Source organism: Aotus nancymaae, unplaced genomic scaffold, assembly GCF_030222135.1.
Source record: "Aotus nancymaae isolate 86718 unplaced genomic scaffold, 86718_ANA_hifiasm-v0.15.2.pri h1tg000959l, whole genome shotgun sequence".
NCBI lineage: Eukaryota > Metazoa > Chordata > Mammalia > Primates > Aotidae > Aotus > Aotus nancymaae.
In genome coordinates this window covers 22,793-50,261 of record NW_026989375.1, presented here as the reverse complement: position 1 = coordinate 50,261, position 27,469 = coordinate 22,793, and the positions used below count along the sequence as shown (strand labels likewise).

The window sequence follows — 27,469 nt, the reverse complement described above, 5'->3', positions numbered from 1 at the left end:
CCCTGTGGCGTGCTCATGTCCTAATCACATGGGAGGCCCCAGTGGCTGTTTTCTTGGCGGAGACTGGCCTGTTTGCCACCACTCCTGAGGCCCAGAGCAGCGGCTGGTGCGGGAAGTTCTACTTCCTTCCCTCCCCACGGGACATTTTGTCTCACGTCTGACATCTCCCCAGCTAGAAGAGAGACCCTCAAAGATGCGCAAGTGGGTTTCATTATAATGCTGGTGAATAATCAATGCGTTTTGGTAAAAAACTCAACCGGTACATACATCTTCAATAAAGTAAAATGTGCATGGCCCCTCTGCTCCCACCTTTCTCCCCTCCCCTCCCCTCCCCTGAGGACACGACTGACAAGCCTTTGGGGAGCTCCCCCTTTCTGTGTGCCTTCACGTCCGTGTATGGGCTGGGGAGTGTGTGTGTGTTCTCTAGCCATCTTAACGGAGCTGGAACTGGGATCTACACACGTGCACTGACTGTGTAGCTCACTTGCCATTTTCCCTCCAAAACAGGACTTTAAGATCCCTGACTGTAGTGCCTGTTGCCCTGCCTCTTTAAAAACGCCATCGACTCTTGGAGCACACGAACTCTTTCATTTATTTAACCATCCCCTTATTTATGGGTACTTTGGTTGTTTCCAGTTTTTTAAAAGATTACCAGCTGGGTGCAGGGGCTCACTTCTGTAATCCCACCACTTTGAGAAGCTGAGGCAGGTGGATTCCGAGGTCAGGAGTTCAAGACCAGCCAGACCAATATGGTGAAACCCCGTCTCTTTAAAAAATGCAAAAATTAGCCAGGCGTAATGATGCGAGCTTGTAGTCCCAGCTACTTCGGAGGCTGAGGCAGGGGAATTGCTTGAACCCGGGAGGTGGAGGTTGCAGTGAGCCGAGATCACGCCACTGCACTCCAGCCTGGGTGACAGAGTGAGACTCTGTCTCAAAAAAAAAAAAAAAAAGATTGCTGCAATGAAAACCTTTAGCTGTCATTTTTCATCTTGCTGTGGGAGAACGTGGTGGGAGATGCCGTGGTGGTAGAGTGGCCTGGTGCATGGCCAGGCTTTGTGTGGTTCTGTGTATTCTTCCCAGTGTTCCTTTCTACAGTGATTGCCTCCGGGAGATGACGACTGTGTTAGTGCCCACCATGGCCCACCAGAAGTGTGAGAATGTGGGGAGCGGCATGTTGGACCACAGGGCAAGACCAGGCCCTGTCCTGCAGTGCCAGGAGCCCAAGAGCGAGGACGTGGAGCGGCCATTGGAGGCCATGTACCTGAGGGCCTGGAGCTGGCCGCCCTGTGGCCAGAGAGCCCCATGCCCGAAGAACAGGAGTGCCACAACCACAGCCCCGATGGGGACTCCAGCTCCAACTATGTGAACAACACCTCCAGGGAGGGAGGACACTATGACGAGGACCTTTCTGAGGAGGAGGAGAGGGCATCACCTACTACGTCCGCTACTGTCCCAAGGGTGACGGCTACCTGGAGGGCATGGACTGCAATGGAGAGGAGTACCTGGCCCACACAGCGTGCATGCAGTGGATGGCGACGAGTGCCAGGAGGCCATCAGTGGAGTAATGGACGGACTCGGCAGGCCCACACCCCCAGGGCCACAGGGCTGAAGGCAGCCAGGACTACCTGGATCACTACCTGCCCATCCGGGAGTTTGAGCCCTCCGTCCTAGAGGCCCGTGACCAGAAGAAGATGGGCCCCACTGTCCCAGCAAAGAGGGCTACCAGAACTACTACCCGGCAGAGGCCAATGGGAACACTGGCACCTCCCCCTATTGCCTAAGGTGTGGGGATGGGGACCTGGAGGACCAGGAGGGTGACATCGACCAGATCGTGGCCGAGATCAAGATGAGCCTGAGCATGGTGAGCATCACCAGCGCCAATGAGGCCAGCCCTGAGCATGGGCCTGAGTCAGGGCCTGGGGACTCTGCAGAGGCCTGCCTTGCCAGCAAGGCCCCAGCAGGCACGAGGCGAGGGCCAAGTCACTGTGAACCTCCCTTCCAAGGCCAAGCACCACGGAGATCCCCAGAGAGGCTTCAAGCCCAACACCAGGACCCCAGAGGAGAGGCCGAAGTGTCCCCACGAGCAGGTAGGACCCTGGCTGTCCCAGAGAAGGGAGCAGAGGGGCCTGAGAGCAAGGAACCTCCTGGTAGAGGCCTCGCAGATGCTGAAGCGAGGGGGTGGGAGGGGTGGGTGCCTTGCAGTTCTAATGGTGGCTGAGCACTTCACTGGTCCAGTTATGAAGCATGTTGTGTGAATGCTGCGGCCACTCTTATGCTCACCCCTCAGACTCAGGAGTGAAGTCTTTCTGAGGGCTGATTGGCCACTGATGTTTCACAGAAGACTCCCCTACTCCCACCCTAGAAGAGAGTCCATTTCTACCCTGCTGCCCTGGATCTACTCATGGTGGGGCAGTGTCTGTGGGAGAGTCTGTCGATCTTCAGGAGTGTACTCAGACCAGCAGGGCAGTGGCAAAGACGTGGGGGCGCTGCTGCTCACACACTGCCGTGGCCAGTGGTGGGTGGCCTGGTGGCTGGGGTGGGGGCCCCCGTGCATTTCACAATGGAAGTGTCTCTAAAAGCCTGGGGACCTTGTTCTGATGGGCAATTAGCCGTGAATAACTATTTGGAAAAGGATTTTTTGAAAGTTTGACAAAACCTTAAAAAACAAATGCTAATGAGGGCAACGGATGTTAGCATAGCTGTGTTTTCTTTAAATTATAGCAGAGTCAGCGTGCATTCTAATAAACACATTTGAAAAGCTGCCTTCCAAAAAAAAAAAAAAGCCTCACTGTGAGTATATAAAGAAGATGTGATTGATTATTGGACTTGTGTAAAGGGACTTCTATTTGTCCAGTTACGTGGACTGCTTTTGGAGCGGGCGGCGGCTCCTCGGGACTGCAGCGCGCTGCAGCAGCTCCGCACCCTGGCCAGGTAAGCTGGGGGGCTCAGGCTGTCTGACTCGCAGGCGGTGGCAGCCTGGGGTCTCCTGCGGCGCTGGAGGCACCCGGACGCGTTGGGGGCGGCCGGAGGTTGCGGCCCCAGTGCTCTGGAGCACTGCCTTGTGTACTCGGCGGAGCTGCGGGGCAGTTGTTGCTGGGATCTACGGAAGCAGCCCAGCGGCCCGACTCCTCTCCTCTGGGCCACGTCCTGCTCCCACCAGCGGTGGAGGGAGTGTGCAGCGGGTACTAGGCGGTGGCTCCTGCATCCCTGGGTTGGGTGGGGGAGCCTGGCAGCGAATGGCCACCTGGTGCCGGCTAGAGGCTGTGTCTGGGGGTTGGAGGGCACTCGAGTCCCACCGCCCGGCTGAGTGGGCCGCTGGTGGCTGGTGCATTCCTCCATCCTCACTTGGCACTGGCGTCGATTCCCAGTGCTGGGTGGCAACTCGGTTGGGGTCGCCTCTGGGTTCGCTGTCACCGGAGAACCTGAATCTGGATCTTTGCCCCCTTCCCTTTTCCTTTATAATAACGCCCAGAGAGAAAAACTTCTCAGTTAAAAGACCCCACACCCCGTTGCCCCTGGGCTCCAGGCACCAGGTTGGGGGCACGGGAGGTGGGGGGCGGGACCTGCCCCTGGGCCGGGCCCCTTTCACAAGGTATGCACTGCCTGGCAAGGCTGCTGGTGGTAGATCTGGCTGCAGATGGTGAAGGAGAACATTGAGGACAGTTCCCTGCCCTTTGGCTGTGCTGAGCCCATCTGGAGTGTTTCTGGTTCTAATCAGAAGTGGAACCGTTTCAGTGCATCTTAGAGGTTCACGTGAGTGATGAACTTGGGTGGAGATGGTGACACAGCTTGTTGTCTCCTCCTAGGCTCTTAGTGCATCCAAGATCTTGAGCTGCCAGGGGCCTGGCCACTCCCACCCCGAGCCCTACCTTGGCTGAGCTGGTCACTGCTGCGTGTCCCGGGCTGCCGGCCTGCCTGTCATCTGCAGTGCACAGGTATGCATGTGTACATGCACCACACACATATCATGCCTGCCTCACACACAGCACACCCATACCTATGCACACCACACACATCATACCCACCTCTCACACACTACACACATGGTATGCCGACCTCACTTACACCACACACACATACGCCATACCCACCACACACAACATACATACCCACCTCACATATACCACACACATACCCCCTACACACCACACACCTAACTCATGTACACCACACACACCCCACATACATACATACTCACCTCACACAGTCCATACACACCTTACACAACACACGTACCCACCTCACAGAGCACATATACACTATGCCCACCGCATACACACCACACACTTAACCCATATACAGCACACACACCACACACATACCGTGCCCACCTCGCACACACCACACACATAGCCCATACATACCACACACTACACACATATCATACCCACCTCACACACCGCACACTACATATATACCATGCCCACCTCACACACCCCAGACACTTAACCCATACACACTACACGCACAGCACACACATATCCCCACCTCACTCACACACCATACACTTAACCATACCCACCTCACACACATACCCCATACACACCACACACAAAAAAGTCATACCCACGTCATACACCACACACCACATATACACCATGCCCACCATACACACCCTACACACTTAACCCATATACACCACACACACACCACACACACCATACCAACCTCACACACAGCATACATATATCATACCCATCTAACACACGTACCCCATAGACACCACACAACACATTTACTCACCTCTCACACCACATATATACTATGCCCACCTCGCACACCCCATACCCTTAACCCATGTACACCACACACACACCACACATACCATGCCCACCTCACACACACCATACATTATATCATACCCGTCTAACACACATACCCCATACACACCACACAACATATATCACCTCTCACACCACATATATACCATGCCCACCTCACATACCCCACACCCTTAACCCATATATACCACACACACACGGCACAGACATATCATACCCACCTCACACACCACACACCACATATATTCGTATCCTCCTCAGACACACCACACACTTAACCCATGTACATCACACACACTACACACGTATCATACCCACCTCACATGTATACCATACACTTCTCATACCCACCTCACACACCACACAGCACATATGCACCATGCCCACCTCACACACCCCACACATTCAACCCATATACACCACACATATTCCACCCACATACCATGTCCACCTCACACACACCATACACATATCATACCCACCTCACACACACCACACGTGTATAACAACCACGTCACAGACACCACGTGTATACCGTGCCCACCTCACAAACACCAGCCACTTAACCCATACGCCCCCCACACACACCGTACACACCACACATATACCCACCTCACACACACGACACACATACGCCATACACACCACGCACAACACACATGTCATATCCACCTCATACACCATACCCTAGATATATACCATGCCCACGTCACACACATCATACATACATCATCCCTACCTAACACACATACCCGTACACACCACATACAGCACACATACCCACCTCACACACCACTTATATACCATGTCCATCTCACACAGACCACACACTTAATGCATATACACCACACACACCACACATACTACCATGCCCACCTTACACACATTATACACATATCATGCCCACCTCACACACCAGACATCCTTAACCCATATACAACACACACCACATATATACCATGCCCACTTCACATACCCCACACACTAACCTTTATACACTACAAACAAAGCACACACATATCATATCCATCTCACACACACCCCACACACCGCAGGTACACCACACACATATCATACCCACCTTACACACCACACACCACATATATACCATGCCCACCTCAGACACACCACACACCATACACATATCATACCTTCCTCACACACATACCCCATACACACCACACACAACACGCATATCATATGCACCTCACACACCACAAAGCACGTATACACCATGCCCACCTCACACACAGCACATACTTAACCCATGTACACCACACAGATCCCACACACATACTTCATGTACACCATGTCCTCTCCACACGTACTACACACCACAGATATACCTCATACACACCACAGACAGCATACACACCACACATACCATGTAATACCATACGTACACAACATACAGATTTTGTAAACACCTACACACCCTATACATGCCACGCACCTTACACACTTCATAAATTCCACACACACAGGACAGCACACTCCACATACATGTTACATCATCCATACAGCACATCACCTTCCACAGACGACTTATTCACACTACACAGATACCACACACACCACGTAATATACATGCATACACCTTACACACCTGACACACCACACACACCCCATACACACCACACACACCCCATACATACCACACACTACACCATACACACTACACCATACACACGAAACATACACACTCAACCCTTCCACAGTACATCACACTCCACACATACCAGACATGCATCACATACACCACAACCACACGCTATACACAGTATATTGCACACACTCACCCTCAAGGATGCCCTGCCACCACACACACACACACACACACCCCACACTTCTTACCCACCACACTACACACTGTATCTCACGCACACACCACACAGCCCCGGCCACACAAGCTACCCGTTGAATGAAATGGAATTATTTAGTTTTCCCCAAATTTATACTGCCCATCTGGGCAACCTCAGCTATCCTGGCCGACACATTCCCTGGTCCCACCCTCCCTTGGGTCAGCACTGCCTCCGGTGTTTCTGGCGTCTCTGGCTGTGCCATGGGGTGTGCTCACGTCCCGATTGCCTGGGAGGCTGGCCCCTCTGCCCCAGTGGCCACCTTCCAGGAGGAGACTGGCCTTTTTGCCACCTCTCCTGACGCCCAGAGTGGCGGCGGGTATGCGAAGTCCTGCTCCCTCCCCTCGCTGTCTGCCCTTCCCCACGGGTTGTTCTGTCTCAGTGCTGACATCTCCCCAGCTAGAAGAGGAGACCCTCAAAGGCGCACAGGTGGGTTTGATTATAATGCTGGTGAATAATCAAATACGATTTGGTAAAAGACTCAACCAGTACAAACATCTTTAATAAAGTAAAATGTGCAAGCCCCCTCTGCTCCCACCTCTCTCCCCTCCCCTCCCCAGAGGACATGGCTGACAAGCCTTTGCAGGCTCCCCCTTTCTATGTATGTTTGCATCCGTGTATGGGCTGGGGAGTGTGTGCGTATTCTTTAGCCATCTTGACAGAGCTGGAACTGGGATCTACACATGTGCACTGACTGTAGCTCACTTGCCATTTTCCCTCCAAAACAGACCTTTAAGATCCCTCACTGTAGTGTGCATTGCCCTGCCTCTTTAAAAACGCTGTCAGCTCTTGCAGTACGCGAACTCTGCCGTCATTTATTTAATCATTCTTTTATTTACGGGTACTTAGGTCGTTTTCAGTTTTTTGAAAGATTGCTGTAGTGAAAATCTTCAGCTGTCATTTGCTGTTGCTGTGGGAGAATGTGGTGAGGTGCTGTGGGGGTGGAGTGGCCTCGTGTGTGGCCAGGCTTTGTGAGGTTCTGACTCTGTCCTTCCCAATGTTCCTCCCATACTGGCTGCCTCCTCCAGGAGATGATGGCTGTGTGAGTGCCTGCCATGGCGCACCGAAAGTGTGAGAGCGCGAGGAGTGGCATGTTGGACCACAGAGCAAGGCCGGGCCCTGTTCCCCACGGCCAGGAGCGAAGACAAGGAGCTGCCCTTAGAGGACTATGTGCCCGAGGGCCTGGAACTGGCCGCCCTATGGCCAGAGAACCCTATGTCCGAGGAGTAGGAGTGCTACAGCCACAGCCCCGATGGGGACTCCAGCTACGTGAACAACACCTCCGAGGAGGAGGAGGAGGGCATCACCTACTACATCCACTACTGCCCCGAGGACGATAGCTACCTGGAGGGCAGGGACTTCAATGGGGAGGAGTACCTGGCCCACGGCACGCACCCCGTCTACACTGACACGTGCCAGGAGCATCCACACTACACGCCTCCTAACTGGACCAACCAGTGAAGAGCTCAGCCACCATTAGAACTGTAAGGCACCCAGCCCACCTCACTTCAGCATCTCCGGGGGCTGTACCAGGTGGTCCCTTGCTCTCAGGCACCTCTGCTACCTTCTCTGGGTCAGGAGAGTCTTACTGTGGGACAGGAGAGGAGTGGCTGGACTAAGCGGGCCTGCAGCCCCATAGCCACTGTGCTGAGGGCAGCCAGGACTACCCGGACGGCCACCTGCCCATCCTGGACAGAGGACGAGCCCTCTGTCCTGGAGGCCCACGACCAGGAATAAGATGGCCACGACTGTCCCAGCAAAGAAGGCTACTAGGGCTACTACCCCACAGAGGCCAACGGGAACACTGGTGCCTCCCCGTACCACCTGAGGCATGGGGACGGGGACCTGGAGGACCAGGAGGAGGACATTGACCCTATCATGGCCGTGATCAAGAGGAGCCTGAGCATGACCAGCATCACCAGCGCCAGTGAGGCCAGCCCTGAGCATGGGCCTGAACTGAGACCTGGGGACTCTACAGAGGCCTGCATGCCCAGCAAGGCCAGCTGCAGCCCCAGCAGGCATGAAGCGAAACCCAAGTCACTGAACCTCCCTCCTGAGGCCAAGCACTGTGAAGACCCCCAGAGTGGCTTCAAGCCCAAGACTAGGACCCCAGAGGAGAGGCTGAAGTGGCCCCACGAGCAGGTAGGACTCTCCTGTCCCAGAGAATGGAGCAGAGGGGCCTGAGAGCAAGGGACCCGGCTCTGCATCTCTTCTTATGGAGGTGCTAATTCATCTTGAGAGCTCCACTCTCCTGACCTAATTGCCTCCCAAGGGCCTCACCTCCTAACACCATTACATTGGAGGCTAGGATTTCAACATATAAATTTTGAAGGAACACATTCAGTCTATAGTACATAGAAAGTAGTTTCTTAAATAAAGTACTGAAAGTGGCTGGGTGTGGTGGTTCACACCTATAATCCCAGCACTTTGGGAGGCTAAAGCAGGAGGGTTGCTTGAGCCCAGGACTTCCAGACCAGCCAGGGTAACATAACAAGACCCTGTCTCTCCATATATATGTATGGAGAGATAGGGTCTTGTTATGTTATATATATACACACACAAAATTAGCTACTTGGTCGGCTGCATGCCTGTAGTCCTGGCTACTCAGGAGGCTAAGGAGAGAGGATCACTGGGGGCCAGGAACTTGAGGCTGCAGTGAGTTGTGATTTAGCCACTGTACTCCTGCCTGGGCAACAAAGTGAGAGTCTGTCTCAAAAGAAAAAGATATTAAAAGAATAAGCTCAAAAGAGAAATGGTGATAGATTTGATTTCGCCAAAGTATTAGACTTCTTTTCAACCAAAAATACCACAAACAAAGTTTAAAGAGAAACTGTAGATCAAGAGCAGATATTTGCAATTCATATAATCGACAGAGGATACATATGTAGAATATTTAAGGAATTCTTATAAACTAATATTTTTAAACGTCAGCCAACCAAAAGAAAAGTGGGCAAACAATATAAACACGTAATTCATAGAAAAGTTACAGGCACAGTGGTTGTGAAGCCTGTGATCCCTGCACTTTGGTAGGCCAAGGTGGGCAGCTCACCTGAGATCAGGAGTTTGAAACTAGCCTGGCCAACATGGTGAAACCTCATCTCTACTAAAAACACAAATTAGCTGGCTATGTTGGTACGTGACTGTAGTCCCAGGTACTCAGGAGGCTGAGGCATGAGAATCGTTTGAACCCAGGGGCAGAAGTTTCAGTGAGCCGAGATTGCACCACTGTGCACCAGCCTGGGAAGCAGAGCAAGATTCCATCTGAAAAAAAAAATAGAAAAGGAAACTTGAAGGATCTGATCTGCAAAATAGCAAGAGATTTAGCATCAATAGGAATGAGGGAATTGGACATAGAAATGACAAGGATAGGCTCATGCCTATAATCCCAGTACTTGGGAGGTTAAGGCGGGTGGATCACGAGGTAAGAGATGGAGACCATCCTGGCCAACATGGTGAAACCCCATCTCTACTAAAAATATAAAAATTAGCTGGGCGTGGTGGTGCGTGCCTGTAATCCCAGCTACTCAGGAGGCTGAGGCAGGAGAATCACTTGAACCAGGGAGTCAGAGGTTGCAGTGAGCGACGTGGTGCCATTGCACTCCAGCCTGAGACAGAGCGAGACTGTCAAAAAAAAGAAAAAGAAAAAAAGAAGTTAACCAAAACAAAGTTTTCAATAACATGTACAAGTCACGTATAACAAATAGGACATACACATATTAGCTAACATTTAAAAATATGTTTAAAGACATCCGCATAAGTGGTAGAACTATAAAATATTGCACAAGAGTTATGAACTCTGAATTCAGAGGAGTGGGTACCTGGAGGGACTGGTAGCGGAATAAGCCTGTAGGGGGAGGTTCTGGGGGCTTTATTTCATATATAAGTTTGTTTTAGTTCATGAAACCAGAAAGTCTGAAGCAAGTATCACTACATATGAGTATGTTCTGATAACCCCAGAGAGTGGTACCCAGGGGTTTGGCATATGGGCTCCTACACATTTATGTATGTTTGAAATATTTATTTATTTATTTATTCTTGAGACTGAGTCTTGCTCTGTTGCCCTTCACTCACCGCAACCTCCACCTCCCAAGTTCAAGCGATTCTCCCACCTTAGTCTCCGGAGTAGCCGGATTTACAGGCACATGCAACCACGCTGGGGTAATTTTTGTGTTTTTAGTAGAGACAGGGCTTTCACCATGTCGACCAGACTAGTCTTGAACTCCAGACCTCAAGTGATCCACCTGTTTCAGCCTCCCAAAGTGATGGGGTTATAGGCGTCAGCCACTGCACCCGCCCTGGAATATTTGATAATATATTTTATTTTGTTTTAAGGTGTGCCTTTCGGTGAGTGTGCCCAGGAGGAGGATGGCTGTCGAGATGGGCAGGCACCCTCCCTGCTGTGCACCCGGCCCCGTGTCTGGCCTAGCCAGGCCCCAGCTGCAGGCTGACGTCCTGGCCTGGGCTCTGCCCACGACTGCTGCATGCCCTTGTTGCAGTTGCTTGGCAGTGGATGAGCCTGATTTGCTCCACCAGCTGAGGCCCAGGCTGCAGTGGTGCTGGCCAGAGAGGACAGTTAGTGGCCTGGGACCTGCCGCAATCCACAGCCGGAGTCAGAGCCGATTTCCCAGTCTGCAGAGTGAGACAGTGGATCTCATGGTCTCCAAGGATTCATCCAGCTCTGTTTTCCTCGGCCCAGGGTTTGTCCTGAGGCCTGTGGCTGATGCCCTGGGCTCCAGCCTCTCTAAGCAAGGGAGCAAAGCTGAGCAGAAGTCGGCCTCCACATTCCTGGCTTTTTGCCTCCATTCTGAGCTCCCTCTCTCTGGCTTCCCCATCAGTTCTGTGCCCTTTGAGGAGGGGCTTCCCAGAGGAAGAGTTGGCCAAAAGGGGCCTTTATGTGTGATGTGGAAGGAGGAAGGAAAGAGGCAGCCGTTGGCCATCCGCGGTGTCACTGGCCAGGTCTAGGTACATTCTGCCTGTGCACAGCAAGTCCACCACTTGTGACATGGGTTTTGCAAAAGAAAAAAGATGGATTTACAAGGCAGCCAAAGGAGGAAGCAGAAAAACAGCTCTCAAATCCACCTTCCCGGTGATAAGGCTGGGGGTTGTTTCTAGGTTAGGGAAGTGTGATGCTCTAAGATGTGGAGGGAGGTGATTGGCAGTGGGCAAAAATGAAGTAATAGGTTCGTTTTGTGCAGAAGAGGCCAGGCACGGTGGCTCACACCTGTAATCCCAGTACTTTGGGAGGCGGAGACAGGCAGATCACACAGGAGATCGAGACCATCCTGACTGACATGGTGAAACCCCATCTCTACTAAAAATACAAAAAATAGCCAGGCGTGGTGGCACATGCCTGTAGACTCTGGAGGCTGAGGCCGGAGAAATGCTTGTACCTGGGAGGCAGAGGTTGCAGTGAGCCAAGATGGCATTACTGCACTCCAGCCTGGGCGACAGCGAGACTTTGTCTCAAAAACAAAAATGTTCAGAGGAAGGCAGTGCAAGGCTCTTGTCAGTTTCCTGGTACTTCCTTAGCCCTATAGCTTTTGTTCTTGTGGTTACAATGTAGCTGCTGTTTTTCCAGGCCTTGGATTGCCTTCCTGGGAGGGAAAGAGATGATTCAAAGGCCAAGTCTGTCTCTTTTTAGCTGAAAAACATAGATTTCTCAAAAGTTGTAAGATTATACTTCAGTTTTTATCTTTTGGCTGCAAATAAGTTGTGTCACTATTCTCAACTGCAGGGGTGTTTAACTGGGAATGTTGCTTCCTCTGTGTTAGCTCAGTTTTCAAATTTATGAATGGGTACTGAATTTTATCAATTGCTTTTTTGTTTGTTGATTGAGCATTTTTTGTTATCTTTTTATGTTGATAAGGTAGCTTACAGTGATTGGCTTTTGAATGTTAACTCACTGGAAATCAGTCAACTTGGTTGTGATATATGATCAACCCCATTTTATATGTGGTTGAAATGGGTTTACTCGTAGTTCATTTGGTAATTTTGTACTTAGTTCACAAGAGGAAGTGGAGTGTAAGTTTCCTTTCTGGTGATGTCCTATTAGGTTTCAATATGAAATATTAAGGCTATGCTGGTTAAACAATTTGGAAACTGTTTCTTCTCCTGTTTTTGACAGTTTACGTAAGATGTGTGCTATTTCTTCCTTAAGCATTTGGAAAGAATTCACTTCTTAAGCCATGTGAGACTGTAGTTTTCTTTATAAGGTTTTTAATTACAGGTTCAATTACATAAAAATGACCATTCATTTTGCTAAGCCATCTTTGTTGAATCAGTTTATTCGTTTTATCTCAAATTTCAAAGTTTTTCTAATATTTCTCTTTTTTTTCTTTTTTGAGATGGAGTCTCATTCTGTCACCAAGCTGAAGTGCAGTGGTACGATCTCGGCTCACTGCAACCTCCGCCTCCCAGGTTCAAGCGATTCTCCTGCCTCAGCCTCCCACCAAGTAGCTGGGACTACAGGTACGTACCACCACACCCAGCTAATTTTTTGTGTTTTTAGTATAGATGGGGTTTTACCACGTTGGCCAGGATGGTCTCGATCTGACCTCATGATCCGCCCGAGTAGGCCTCCCAAAGTGCTGGGGTTACAGGTGTGAGCCACCTTGCCAGGCCTCATTTATCTTTTTAATATTGCTGAGATCTGCAGTTAAGAGTTTGTGTCTCGTCTTTTTTGTTTGTTTGTTTGTTTTGTTTTTTTGAGACTGAGTCTCTCTGTTGCCTGGGCTGGAGTGCAATGGCAAGATCTTGGCTCACTGCAACCTTAGCCTCCTGGTTCAAGCCATTCTGCCTCAGCCGCCCCAGTAGCTGGGACTGCAGGCACCTGCAGCCATGCCCGGCATGAGCCACTGTCACCTTTATCTTCCCTCTCTTCCCACCGCTCATTGTTGCCTGGAAGCTTTTCCCTGCTCCAGTGATCCAAGAGGCGAATGAGCGCGTCTGGTGAGGGGAAGTGGCGGGGAGGGGCCACGGGTCCCTGCCCTTTAGCTTGGGGGCTCGTTTGCTTGGCCCTTATTGAGGTGTGTGGCTCCGCGTGGTTCGTCAGGAGCTGGGCTTCCCAGAGTGAGCGAGCGACAGCAGGTGTCTTAGGCAGCGCACCGGAACAGCCCTGTGCCCTGTCCAGGTAAGCTGGGGGGCCTGGGCTGCCTGACTCGCTGGCTCTATTTGTGGGGTAGACGTGTGCGTATCTGGACAAGAAGGTGGTGGCACGCAGTCTGCGGCTAGAGCGCTCCGAACATTGCCCTCTGGACTCGGCGGGGCCGCGGGGCTGCTGGGCGGCCATTGCTGGGATCTGAGGGTGCAGCCCGGTGGCCCGACTCCTCTCTGGCTGGCTGATTCCCCCTCCCACGACCAGCGGGTGGGTGCAGCGGGGACCAGGAGGCGGTTCTCGCATCCTGGGCAGGGGGCACCGCAGCAAAGGGCCACCGGGCGCCGGCAAGAGGCACTGTCTGGGGGTGCCCGGGCAGCTGGTGCATTCTGTGGCCCCACTTGGTGCCGGCATGAAGTCCTGGTGCTGGGGGCAACTGGGTTGGGGTCGCTTATGGGTTCGCTGCACCCAGGGAACTCGAGCCCGGATCTTCACCCCCTTCCCTTTCCCTTTATTATAAGGCCCAGAGGGAAAAATTTCTCAATTAAACACCCCGTTGCTCCTGGGCTGCAGGCTCTGGATTGGGGGCCCGGCGTGGACTTGCCCCGAGGCTGGGCCCCTTCCCCAAGGCAGGAAATGCCTGGCAAGGCTGCCAGTGGGAAGTCTGGCCGCAGATGGTGAAGGAGAACATTGAGGCCCCCAGTCCCCAAGCAGGGCTCTACGACTGGGCAGTGGGCCTCAGTGTGCCCACGCCTGGACGAACTTTTTTACCTGGCCCGATGCGGAAGGAGGATGTGGGTGAGGACACCTGTGAGGGGCCTGCCCTTCAGGACCCCAGTGGAGAGCAGAGCCTTAGAGGGGCCTGCCAGTGTTAACTTAGTATTTAATGGAAGGAGGAAGGCTTATATTTTTCAGATCTGTTTAGATAAGACCTGGCAGGGACCAGACATAAATCTTGGTTGAGCGCGGTCAAGCACCCCAAACTCCGTATCGGGCCTCTGGCATGTTTTTGGGGTGGGGGCTAAACTGCCTTTGGCCTCTTTAATCTCCTGTGCCTCTTTTTGTTGTTGTTCGTTTTGTTTGTTTGTTTGTTTGTTTGTTTTTTCTATTTTCTGACCTCTTTGAGAAAGGACAGAGGTTTTAGAAATTAGGACCTGGGGGCCGGGCGCGGTGGCTCACGCCTGTAATCCAAGCACTTTAGAGGCCAAGGCGAGTGGATCACCTGAGCTCGGGAGTTCAAGACCAGCCTGATGACACTGAAGTCATCCCCAGTGACTTCAGCATACTTACTTATTTTATTATTAATCTTTTGAGATGGAGTTTTGCTATTGTCACCCAGGCTGGGGTGCAGTGGCACTATCTTGGCTCACTGCAACCTCTACCTCCCAGGTTCAAACAGTTCACCTGCCCCAGCCTCCTGAGTAGTTGGAACTACAGGTGCCCGCTGCCACACCCACCTATTTTTTTTGTATTTTTAGTAGAGATGGGTTTCACCATGTTGGCCAGGCTGGTCTCAAACTCCTGATCTCAATTGATCCACCGGTCTTGACCTCCCAAAGTGCTGGGATTATAGACGTCAGCCACTGCACCTGGCCTCATACTTGTGTATTACAGTTCCGCCACCTGTGCTCATGGTCCCTTTACCTCCTCTGCTCCAGTCACCTCAAAAGGCTGGCCGTAACAGAGAGCCGCTTCCTTTCAGCCTCTCGAGTGCACTTGTCCTTTTCCCTTAGAATAACTGGGACTGCCCCTTATGCTTGCCATAGCCTCCTCTGCTTCCTTGCTTGTTGTTCCTTTTCTACCTCCTGCTCAGTCTGGACTCCACGGTCGGCTCTTTGACCATGCTCCTGCTAGTGGCTTACAGTTCCTGTTCTCCAACTTTCTAATCTACCTACTTTGTCATTCCCCAAGCAGGGGATTCCCCGCCAGCTACTTCTCGAATTCTTAGGCTGGCAGAAGTGGCCTCCACGCTGCCCAGTCAGAGGGGCCTGTTCAGCCAACACAGCTGCCACCCCACTTCCATCCTTCATTCTCGTTCCTTCCAGTTGTCCAGGACCTGCCATCTGCCTGGCCTGGGGGTAGGGAAGAGATGGGGAAAACAAAGGAGGGGTGCAGACATCTGGAGCTCAGCACCCTGGGCTGCCCAGCCTGGGGGAAATTCTCTCCCTCCACTTCCTCCCCTGCTCTGTGCTTCACTTTCTTCCTCCTTGAGGACTGCCTGATTCCCTTATATAGCCATGAAAACGTTTACATCACTAAGGAAATTGCCTTTTTTTTTTTTTTTTTTGAAACAAAGTCTTTCTGTTGCCCAGGCTGGAGTGCAGTGGCATGATCTTGACTCACTACAATCTCTGCCTGGCGGGTTCAAGTGATTCTCCCACCTCAGCCTCCCGAGTAGCTGGGATTACAGGTGTGTGCCAGCATGCCTGGCTAATCTTTGTATTTTTAGTAGAGACTGGTTTTTACAATGTTGGCCAGTCTGGTCACAAACTCCTGACCTCAAGTGATCTGCCCACCTCAGCCTCCCGAAGTGCTGGGATTACAGGTGTGAGCCACCGTGCCTCCCCAAAGAGAGTTGGCCGGGCGTGGTGGCTCACGCCTGTAATCCAAGCACTTTGGAAGCCAAGGCAGGTGGATCACCTGAGGTCGGGAGTTCAAGACCAGCTTGACCAACATGGTGAAACCCCGTCTTTATTTAAAGAAAGAGAAAAAAAAAAAAGAGAGAATCAACAGGGAACTGTTGACCTGAAAGGAAGCTGAAGCAAAATTAAATAGAGAATTTATCTGGGGCTGGGCATAGGGGCTCATTCCTGTAATCCAGTACTCTGTGAGGCCGGGTTGGGAGGATTGCTTGCCAGGAGTTTGAGACCAGCCTGGGCAACATAGTGAGACCCCATCTGTACAAAATATTTAAAAGTTTCCAGGCATGGTGGCTTATGTCTGTAATCCCAGCTACTCAGGAGGATTGGTTGAGTCCAGTAGTTCGAGGTTACAGTGAGCTAAGACCCTGCCACTGTAATCCAGTCTGGGTGACAAGAGCAAGACCTTTTCTCTAAAAAAAAAAAATAATAGTAAGAGAGAGGATCTATTTGGGCCGAGCTAGAGTATTGCAAACTGGGAGCATAGAGTCAGGGTGCCTCAGTCTACACCCTGATTAGTAGCAGTTGTGAGGGAAGAGGTGGGACTTGACACCAGAACAATTGAAGTCCAGCTGAAACAGGGAAGAGGGAAAGCACCTCTCCATAAGATACGCCCACCGGTGCCATGTCAGTTTACCATTGCCATGGCAACACCCGGAAGTCACTGCCTCTTTCCATGGCAATAACCTGGGAGTTAAACTCTTTTCCTAAAAATTTCTGGAAAACCCATCCTTTAATTTGCATGTAATTAAAAGTGGGCATAAACATGACTATGGAACTGCCCCTTATCGGCTACTCTCAACACAATGGCCTGTGGCATACCGCTGCCCTGCAGGACCAGTTACAGAGCTGTCACACTGCTGCCTCCATAAAGCTGTTTTCAGCAGCCGGGCGTGGTGGTTTATGCCTGTAATCCCAGCACTCTGAGAGGCCAAGGTGGGTGGATCACCTGAGGTCAGGAGTTCGAGATCAGCCTGACCAATGTGGTAAAACTACAAAACATAAATAATAATAAATTGTATTATTACTAAAAATAATAGCCTCCCAAGATGCTGGGATCACAGGCATGCACCACCACCCCCTGCTAATTTTGTCATTTTAGCACAGACGGAGGTTTCACCATGTTGGTCACAGTCTTCAACTCCTGACCTCAAGTGATCTACCTGCCTTGGCCTGCCAAAGTGCTGGCATTACAGGCGTGAGCTACTGTGCATGGCCAAGAAACCTCTTTTCTATAAAAAATAAAAAAAATTTTGCCAGGTGTGGTGGTACCCATCTGTAGTTCCAGCTGCTCCGCAGGCTGAGGCGGGAGGATTGCTTGAGCCCAGGAGGTCGCGGCTGCAGTGAGTCGTGATCATGCCACTGCACTCCAGCCTGAGTTACAAAGCAAGACTGTCAAAAAAAAAAAAAAAAAAAGTTCCTGCTAGTGGCTTACAGTTCCTGTTCTCCAACTTTCTATCTACCTACCGTGTCAGTCCCCAAGCAGGGGATTCCCCGCCATCTACTTCTGCAACTCTCAGGCTGGGAGAAGTGGCGTCCACGCTGCGCAGTCAGAGGGACCCGTTTGGCCAACACAGCTGCCACCCCAATTCCATCCTTCATTCTCTTTCTCTTGGGGTCTGGACTGGGACCCCTTTCTGGTAACAGTTAACTTCAGGGTTGGTAAGAGGAATTTACTGACCACAGTACAGATTTGAAAAAGGAAAGTTTTATTATCATAGAAGAAGGAATGCTGCAGAAAAGCGCAGTACAAGAGCTCTGAGTGCGCTGTGGTGGTCTTTTCCTTAGGGATATTTCTGGACCTAAAGCAGGAGTTGAAGGATAACTTGCATGATAAATGATTACATTTTTAGACATTTTGGTGCCTTAATGTCAGGCACCGAACAATGAGTTTTGGCAGTCAGGCATTCCGGAGATGTACAGAAATCCTAGTTACTTCCACATTTTCAGTTGAAAAGAGGCCTGGAACCAGGAAAGTCTAATTACTTCTAAATTCCTCAGGTGAGGAGTTTTTGTCTCGGGGGGCCTGCTGGATGGTAACCAGGTGATTTTGCTCTCTTATTTATTTATTTATTTATTTATGGACAGCGTCTTGCTCTGTTGCCCAGGCTGGAGTGCGTGGCATGATTATAGCTCTTGGCAGCCTCTACCTCCTGGGCTCAAGCAGTCCTGCCGCCCTAGCCTCCCAAATAGCTGAGACTACAGGTGCAGAACTCCATGCCTGGCTAATTTTTAAATTTTTTGTAGAGACAGGGTCTCTGTATGTTGCCTAGGCCTGCCTGGAACTCCTGGGCTCAAGTTATCCACTCACCTCAGCATCCCAAAGTCCTTTACTTTCTTCTTTGAGATGGAGTCTCACTTTGTCACCCAGGTTGGAGTGCAGTGGTGCGATCTCAGCTCACTGCAACTTCCGCCTCCCACGTTAAAGCAATTCTCCCTGCCTCCGCTGGGAGAATTTATAAAGGGCTCATAAAAATCGATTTTAAATTTTAAAATTAAGATCCCAATAAATAAATTGAGTAAAAGGGCAAGACATCACAGCTCATGCCTATAATCCCAATACTTTAGGAAGCCAAGACAGGAAAACCCCTTGAGCCCAGGAGTTTGAGGCTGCAGTGAGCTATGATTTTGCCACTGTGTTCCAGCCTGGGAACAGAGCAAGACCCTGTCTCTAAGTAAATAATAAGAGCTGCTAACAATTTATAGAAACAGAAACATAAATTTTAAAATGTTTGTTTATATTAGTAATTAATTGCAAATTTTTTTTTAGATAGAGTTTCGCTCTCGTTGCTCAGGCTGGAGTGATCTCGGCTCACTGCCAACCTCCACCTCTGAGTTCAAGTGATTCTCCTGCCTCAGCCTCCTGAGTAGCTGGGATTACAGGCACACATCATCACGCCTGGCTAATTTTTTTGTATTTTTAGTAGAGACGGGGTTTCACCATGTTGGCCAGGCTGGTCTCGAACTCCTGACCTCAGGTGATCCTCCTTCCTTGGCCTCCCAAAGTGCTGGAATTACAGGCGTGACCACTGCGTCTGGCCTAACTGCAAATTAAAACATCTTTTTTACCAGACTAATGATGAGAGCTTTATAAAATTGTTTTAATTACTTTTGATTAGGGTGCAGTCGGGTACGCATTCCTTATGGTACTTGCTGTTGATAGTACACAATGATACAAGCTTTCTAGGAAGTTTTTTTGCAGCATGAATAAAAGGACTTGCAAATGTTTTTGACTCAGTAATTGCCATACTAGGTCTCTTATAAGGAAATAATCAGAAACACATGCAAAAATATATGATAAGAATAGTCAGTACAACAAAAAAGAAAATCAAAGTGTCTAAAATTAAATAAATTATTATAAAATTACAATAGGACCGTATCATGAAAAAGATTATTCAACCATTACAAATAATGATTATAAAGAATTTATAATGACATGGGAAGATTCAACATACATTGCAGTATGTGAAAAATCAGGACATGGACCTACATTTATTATGTTTGCAACCATATAAAAATATGTGTACAATATATTCATATGTAGCAGACACTCTGCTGAAGATGTAACTTGTGAGTTTTATTTTCACTGCTCTTCCAAAGAATGCCAGAAACTCTGCCCCTGGGTAGCTGGCTCCCCACGGAGCGACCTTTCATCTAGGGAAAGTAAAAGGAATTTAGCTATTTGGAAGGGGTGGCTCCCCAACTGGAGACAATCAGGCCCTATTGTCAGGGAAGGTGTGGGGGAACGTTGACCTACCTTTATGTATGAAAGGGGACCCCAACGATGCCCAAAAGCCTATTGGAAGTCTCTCTTGGAGGAAGTTTGTAGCTCTATGGTCCAGGAAGGAATTAGAACAAGCCCATTTGGGAATGATAGAGGAGTTAAAATTTTAAAAAGTAAAAGAACAAGCCCAGTCTGGTTTAAAGGTTGAAAACACCTGGGCAAGAAAGAAAACGTTATTGTCTGGAATGGGTGTTCCTCTGAGCCAGTCCGGACATAGTGCTGGGGTTGGGGGCAGGCTTGCGGGCCGAGGCTGGTGCGGCCTCTAAGGACTGGGCACTAGGAAGGAAGCCCTGGGAACTGTAAGGACTCTGGATTAGCTGGTGCTGGGGGAGTGGAATTCTTCCTCTCTAGCCGGCAGTTATGGGCGTGGTGGGAACTCGCAGCAGCAGCAAACAGTGACACCTTGTGGTGGCCACGAGCAATGACAGAAACAGCACGGACCCGCGCTAGGGACTCCTGGGCTCCCCTCCGATGGGGATCAAAGTCCACAGGACTCTGCATTACATACGCCTCAGGTTCCTGGGCTATCCCAGAGAAGGAGCAGCTCTAAGAGTTGGTAACTGGCTAATTCAGTGGTTAAAGGATAGAGCTAGTTTTAGCTTCATTTATTTTAGGAAAAGTTTTATATGCATTCTGATTGTTATGGTACAGCTGGCCACTGCTGGGGCTCAGAAAACAGTACCCTAAAATGAGAACCTCAGCAGCAGCCACACAAGAAATTGTTTCCTTCTGACTTTCTCCTGCGCACCTGTCTCTAGGTACCATTCTCCCCCGAGGTTAGCCACAGAAATCAAAGCCCCTTTTCCAAAAGTCAGCCATAAAACACAATTAAGCCGGGCGTGGTGGCCCACACCTGTAATCCCAACACTTTGGGAGGCCGAGGCAGGTGGATCACCTGAGGTGGGAGTTTGAGACCAGCCTGGCCAATTCTACTAAAAATACAAAAATTAGCCGGGTGTGGTGGCAGGCGCCTGTAAACCCAGCAACTGGTGAAGCTGACACAGGAGAATCACTTGAACCTGGGAGGCAGAGGTTGCAGTGAGCTGAGATCGCCCCACCGCACTCCAGCCTGGGTGACAGAGCTACACTCCATCTCAAAAACAAAAAAACAACAAAAAACTACTCTAATTTTCCCTCCACCTTTCTATGTCAAACTGCCTATAAAGAAACTATCTGGGCCGGTCGCGGTGACTCAGGCCTATAACACGAGCACTTTGGGAGACGGGACACGCGGATCACCTGAGGTCAGGAGAGCAGGCTGGCTAGTGTGGCGAAACTCCATCTCTACTAAAAGTAAAAAATTAGCCAGCCATTGTGGCGCATGCCTGTAGTCTCAGGAGGCTGAGGTGGGAGATTCGCTTGAACCTAGGAGGCGGAAGTTGCAGTGAGCTGAGATCACGCCACTGCACTCTAGCCTGGGTGACAGAGCAAGAGTCAGTTTCAAAACAAACAAAAAAAATAACCAAAATGAAATTATCTGCTGGGTGCAGTGGCTTATGCCTGTAATCCCTGCACTTTGGGAGGCACAGGTGTGAGAATTGCTTGAGCCCAGGTGTTCAAGACCAGCCTGGGCAAAATAGGGAGATCCTCCGTCTTTCCAAAAATAGAAATTAAAAAATTAGGCTGGTGTGTCGGTGCACCCCTGTGGTTCCAGTTAATTGGGAGGCTGAGGTGGGAGGATTGCTTTAATCCAGAAGGTTGAGGCTGCAGTATGCCATGATCATGCCACTGTTCTCCAGCCTGCTGACACAGAAAGAACCAGTCTCAAGAAAAAAAAAAAGTTACCTGACTTACCTTGTTTGACAGTAGATCAAAAGACCTCAAATCACTGGAGGTCCCTGCCCCTCACCCAGAAGGGAGGAATGCTGCAGAGAAAGCTAAGAATTTGGATAGGCAGGCCTGGCTGGATTTCCCCACTCAGTCTGTGAGCAGGACCCTTTTTGTCCAGTCTTTTATTTTTTTATTTTTTTTTATTTTTATTTTTTTGAGATGGAGTCTTGCTTTGTTGCTCAGGCTAGAGTGCTGGTCTGGTGTGATCTCAACTCACTGCAACCTCTGCCTCCCAGGTTCAAGCAATTCTCATGCCTTAGCCTCCTTAATAGCTGGGATTACAAGCATGTGCCATCACGCTCAACTAATTTTTGTATTTTTAGTAGCGACAGAGTTTCGCTATGGATAGAGCTATTTTAACTGGGCTGAAATATATCTCATTGTTTTTGCCATGCATTTCCGTTATGAGTAATGAGATGGAGGATTTTTTCATAACTGTTGGCCATTTGTATGTCTGATTTTTTTTTTTTGAGATGGGGTCTTGCTGTCGCCTAGGCTGGAGTGCAATGGCACGATCTCAGCTCACTGCAACCTCCGCCTCCCGGGTTCAAGAGATTCTCCTGTCTCAGCCTCCGGAGTAGCGGGGACTACGGGTACCCACCACCACATCTGGCTATTTTTTTTTGTATTTTTAGTAGAGACAGGGTTTCATCATGTTGGCCAGGCTGGTCTTAAACTCCTGACCTCAGGTGATCCACCTGCCTCAGCCTCCCAAAATGCTGGGATTACAGGTGTGAGCCACCAAGCCTGGCCCGATATTTTTTCATGGCTCTGCAGACTTCGTTAAACCTAAGCATAAAAATGGACAATTTCACCTATATCTTTGAGTCTTCATCAATTGTATACTTGTTAAATAAATTTGTACTTTTCTCCTATTAACCTGCCTTCTCCAGGTTGATTTTTCAGCGAAACTTCAGAAGGCCAAGAAAAACTTAACCTCTTGGCCTCTGTACCATATGCAATACACATATACATTTAAAAAAAAAAAAAAGGCTGGTCATGGTGGCTCATGCCTGTAATCCAGCACTTTGGGAAGTTGAGGCGGGCAGATCACCTGAGGTCAGGAGTTCGAGACTAGCCTGGCCAACATGGTGAAACCCTGTCTCTACTAAAAATACAAAAATTAGCCAGGCGTGGTGGAGTGCACCTGTAATTCCAGCTATTCTAGAGGCTAAGGCAGGAAAATTGCTTGAACCTGGGAGGTGGAGGTTGCAGTGAGTCGAGATCATGCCACTGGGTGACAGTGAGACCATGTCTCCAAAAATAAATAAATAAATAAAAGCATGCAGAAATCAACCTCATTTTTAAAAAATGGCTGAATAGAATTCCAAGGTATAGATAGATGTTCCACACATTTTAAAGCTAGGCCTCTGTCCACAAACATTTAAATAATTCAATTGTTTTCCTTTTTTTTTTTTTTTTTTTTGGTTATAAATATTGCTGTAATAAACATTCTTGTACGTAACTTGGCATAGTTTTGTGATAACATCTATATGTTATATTTTGATTTATACTATAACCAACAGTATGAAAGTAATTATTTTCTTAGCAACACCATTGTGAATTATACACTTAAAAGATTTTGCCCATACCCAATACCATAGGATAAATATTATGTGTGGATATGTGTGTGTGTACATATATATGCTTTCATTTGCATTTTAAAAATTATTAGTGAGCTGGGCATGGTGGCTCATGCCTGTAATCCTAGCACTTTGGGAGGCTGAGGCAGGTGGATCACTTGAGGTCAGGAGTTTAAGACCAGCCTGGCCAACACGGTGAAGCCCCATCTCTACTAAAAATATAAAAATTAGCCAGGCACGAGGATTGCTTGAATCCAGGAGCTGGAGGTTGCAGCGAGCCGAGATCATGCCACTGCAATCCAGCCCGGGCGACAGAACAAGACTCTGTCTCAAAAAAAAAAAAAAAAAGATTAATGACTTGACATGTGGTAGCTCACACCTGTAATCTTAACACTTTGGGAGGCTGAGGTGGGAGGATCTCTTGAGGCCAGGAGATCAAGATCAGCATGGGCAACATAGCAAGATCCTGTCTCAACAAAAATAAAAATATTATTAGCGGAATGTAGAGCCTGCACCTGTAGTCTCAGCTACTTGAGAGGCTGAGGGTGGAAGATCACTTGTGAAAGGAATTTGAGGTTGCAGTGAGCTGAGATCATGCCACTGCACTCCAGCCTGGAAGACAGAACAAGACTCCGTCTCAAAGAAAAAAAATAAAATGCAACTTACTCGTGAGTATATGAAGCGAATCAAACACGCGGTAGTAAAAGCCCATTAAGGGAACAGCCTTTGGCAGCAGACCATTCCCTGAGGATGCTTCCATCTCCAGGCCATGTGGCTCTGTAAATTAGTGGCGTCAATATTTGTAGCAAGTGTGCCTTGGGAGCATTAGTCTGGTTTCTGGTTTGACAAGCTGGTAGGGAACTTATCGTAAAGCCACTTTTGCTTGCCAAGAGTCACTGCTTTTACTGAGGGTACAAGATTTTTTTTTCTTTCTAATGGTCAACTAATTATTTTAGAGATAATTTTCTTCCTATGAACCAAATAGCCGGAGGGCTACAAATATATATGCATGTATACGTGTGTGGATGTATTGAAATTTTTCCCTTCCTTGTTTTTCCTTCCAAGCTTTATAGTTAGTCTTTACTTGGGACAGAGTATGTTTTAGAGGGGATTTATCTCCGTCCATAAGAAGGAAATTGAAACATTTCTTGAAACAAATGATAATGGAAACAATGTACCAAAACCTTCGGGATACACAAAAGCAGTGCTAAGAGGGAAGTTTATGGCAATAAACGCTTACTTTAAAAAAGTAGAAAAACATCAAATAAACAACAGTGCATTATTTTTTTGAGACCTAGTGTGCTAAGTGTGCTACATGCCTAATGCTTTCCACTACTATCTCATTTAATCCTCAGCACCTCTGCGAGGAAAACACTAACTTCCTTTTTAATTTAAAGAAACCAAGACTTAGAGATACAAAGTAGCTGAATGGTGACCAGTGTAGCTGAGGCCGGAAGCCAGTTTGAATTTAAGGAGCCTTTTTTTTTTTTTTTTTTTTCCTGAGACAGAGTGTTGCTCTGTCACCCAAGCTGGAGTGCAGTGGCGCCATCTCAGCTCACTGCAGCCTCTGCCTCCTGTGTTCAAGTGTTTCCCATGCCTCAGCCTCCCGAGTAGCAGGGACTACTACTGGCATGTGCCACCATACCAGGCTAATTATTTTTCCTTTGGTATTTTTAGTAGAGATGAGATTTCGCCATGTTGTCCAGGCTGATCTCAAACTCCTGACCTCAAGTGATCCTCCTGCCTCAGCATCCCAAAGTGCTGGGATTACAGGTGTGGGCCACCGTGCCTGGCTTAAGGAGCATCTTATACAACTGTCTCTTTCCCTATGATTAGGAGGCTCCATGCCTCTAGCTGGGATGATGATGTCCAGAGCTGGGAGGATCCCAAGGCTACCCACCTCTAAAAGTCAGAGGGCAGGCAGGAAGCAAGAAACAGAGATGGCAAAAATAAATCACAAATTGTGCGACGGGGCCAGCATTCTGGTTTTTTTTTGTGTGTGTGGTGTGTGGCTCTGTTTAATAGAGACAGGGTCTTGCTTTTTCACCCAGGCTGGAATTCAGTGGTACAGTCACAGCCCATGGTAACCTCGAACTCCTGGACTCAAGCAATCCTATCTCCTCAGCCTCCTGTGTAGCTGGCACTACAGATGTGTGCCACCATGCCTGGCTGATTTTTTAACTTTTTTTATAGAGATGGGGTCTCACTATGTTGCTCAGGCTGGTCTCAAACTCTTAGCATTCAGCCTTACTTTAGGAGGGTCTTGTATTTGTATTTGTTTTAAACTGGTAAAGAGCTTTGAATGCTTACTAAGTGGAAAGCTTTGTGTATTTATTTATTTTGAGACAGAGTCTCATTCTGTTGCCCAGGCCGAAGTGCAGTGGCACGATTCTGGCCCACTGCGACCTCCACTTCTTGGGTTCAAGCGATTCTCCTGCCTCAGTTTCCCAAGCAGCTGGGATTACAGGCTCCCGCCACCATGCCCAGCTAGTTTTTGTATTTTTAGTATAGATAAGGTTTCATCATGTTGGCCAGGCTGGTCTTGAACTCCTGACCTCAGGTGATTCACCCACCTCAGCCTCCCAAAGTGCTGGGATTACAGGCATGAGCCACCTGTAATTACATGCCCGGCTCAAAAGCTTTGTGTTTTTAAAGACGTTAGACGTGTTTCTTTTTTTCTTTTCTTGTTTTTTTTTTTTTTTTTTTTTTTTTTTGAGACAGTGTTCCTCTGTCACTAGGCCCCAGGCTGGGGTTCAGTGACGCAGTCTCAGCTCACTGCAACCTCCGCCTCCTGGGTTCAGGCATTTCTCCTGCCTCAGCCTCCCGAGTAGCTGGGACTACAGGTGTGCGGCACCATGCCCAGCTAATTTTTGTATTTTAGTAGAGACGGGATTTCACCATGTTGGCCAGGATGGTCTCGATCTCTTGACCTCATGGTTCTCCCGCATCAGCCTCCCAAAGTGCTGCAATTACAGACGTGAGCCACCGGGCCCCACAGATGTGTATCTTTAAAAAAAAAAAAAAAAAAAAAAAAAAATTAAAAATGTAGGAGACTAAGAGAAACTTTTCCCAAAAAAAAAAAAAAAAAAAAAATTGTGATTATTTCATCTCATTGGAATGTTGGATAATACAGTCTGGTCATCGTCAAGCATGCTATGGATTTGAGGTAATAAAGTTTTAAAGGTTTTCAAGTGAAACCCAGCCCTGCCCCTCTCCTGGAGTGGGTGGAGGCAGCTGGTGTATGGGCAGCCTTCATTGTGACACCACAGGTCCCTCATGACACGTCACTGCCTGGCCACGCCTCCATTCCCTTTTATCTTTCTCATTGACCAATGTGCTTGAAGCATTCAGGCCACACCCATATTCTGGGTTCTAGTGAGGCCCTGGTTACGCCGCCTCTGGCTCAGTCACAGCTGCGTCGTAGGGTGACAGGATGTATCTAACTGTCCTCTTCTGTAGCACGCCAATGTGGCCCCAACCGCACGTCCCTCCCCAACCCCAGGTCCCTCCCCAAGCCCACATCCCTCCCCAGCCCTACGTCCCTCCCCAACCCCACTTCCCTCCCCGACTCGACTTCCCTCCCCTACTCGACTTCCCTACCTGACTCGACTTCCCTCCTGGATTCGACCTCCCTCCCCAGCCCCACGTCCCTCTCCACCCTGATAGCCAAAGAAACGACGGAGAGCAAATGGGCGGAAGCCAAGGTAAAGGTAAAATGCACCAGGTGGCAGCCTCCCAACCCAGCCCCAGGCCCTATCTGACAAGAGAACTCCTGCCAGAGTCTGTGCCACTCCTGAGGCACACCAGGCTGGCTCCCCAGTGCCTCTGGGCTCCCTGCACCAAAATCTTGTCAGCCAGCCCCACGCTGTCAGCGGTCCTGCTCCTGCTTTCACCAGTCGC

General features: G+C 49.3%; 1 long non-coding RNA gene across 1 annotated transcript; it reads left to right on the top strand.

Moving 5' to 3' along the window:
- The first annotated feature begins 27 nt into the window (after positions 1 to 27).
- On the top strand, positions 28 to 13,107 carry LOC105724094 (uncharacterized). Its single transcript, XR_010341091.1, has 4 exons — positions 28 to 2,087; positions 3,807 to 3,935; positions 7,669 to 8,782; positions 12,985 to 13,107. It is a non-coding gene; the product is annotated as an uncharacterized LOC105724094 (long non-coding RNA).
- Positions 13,108 to 27,469: the final 14,362 nt, after the last annotated feature.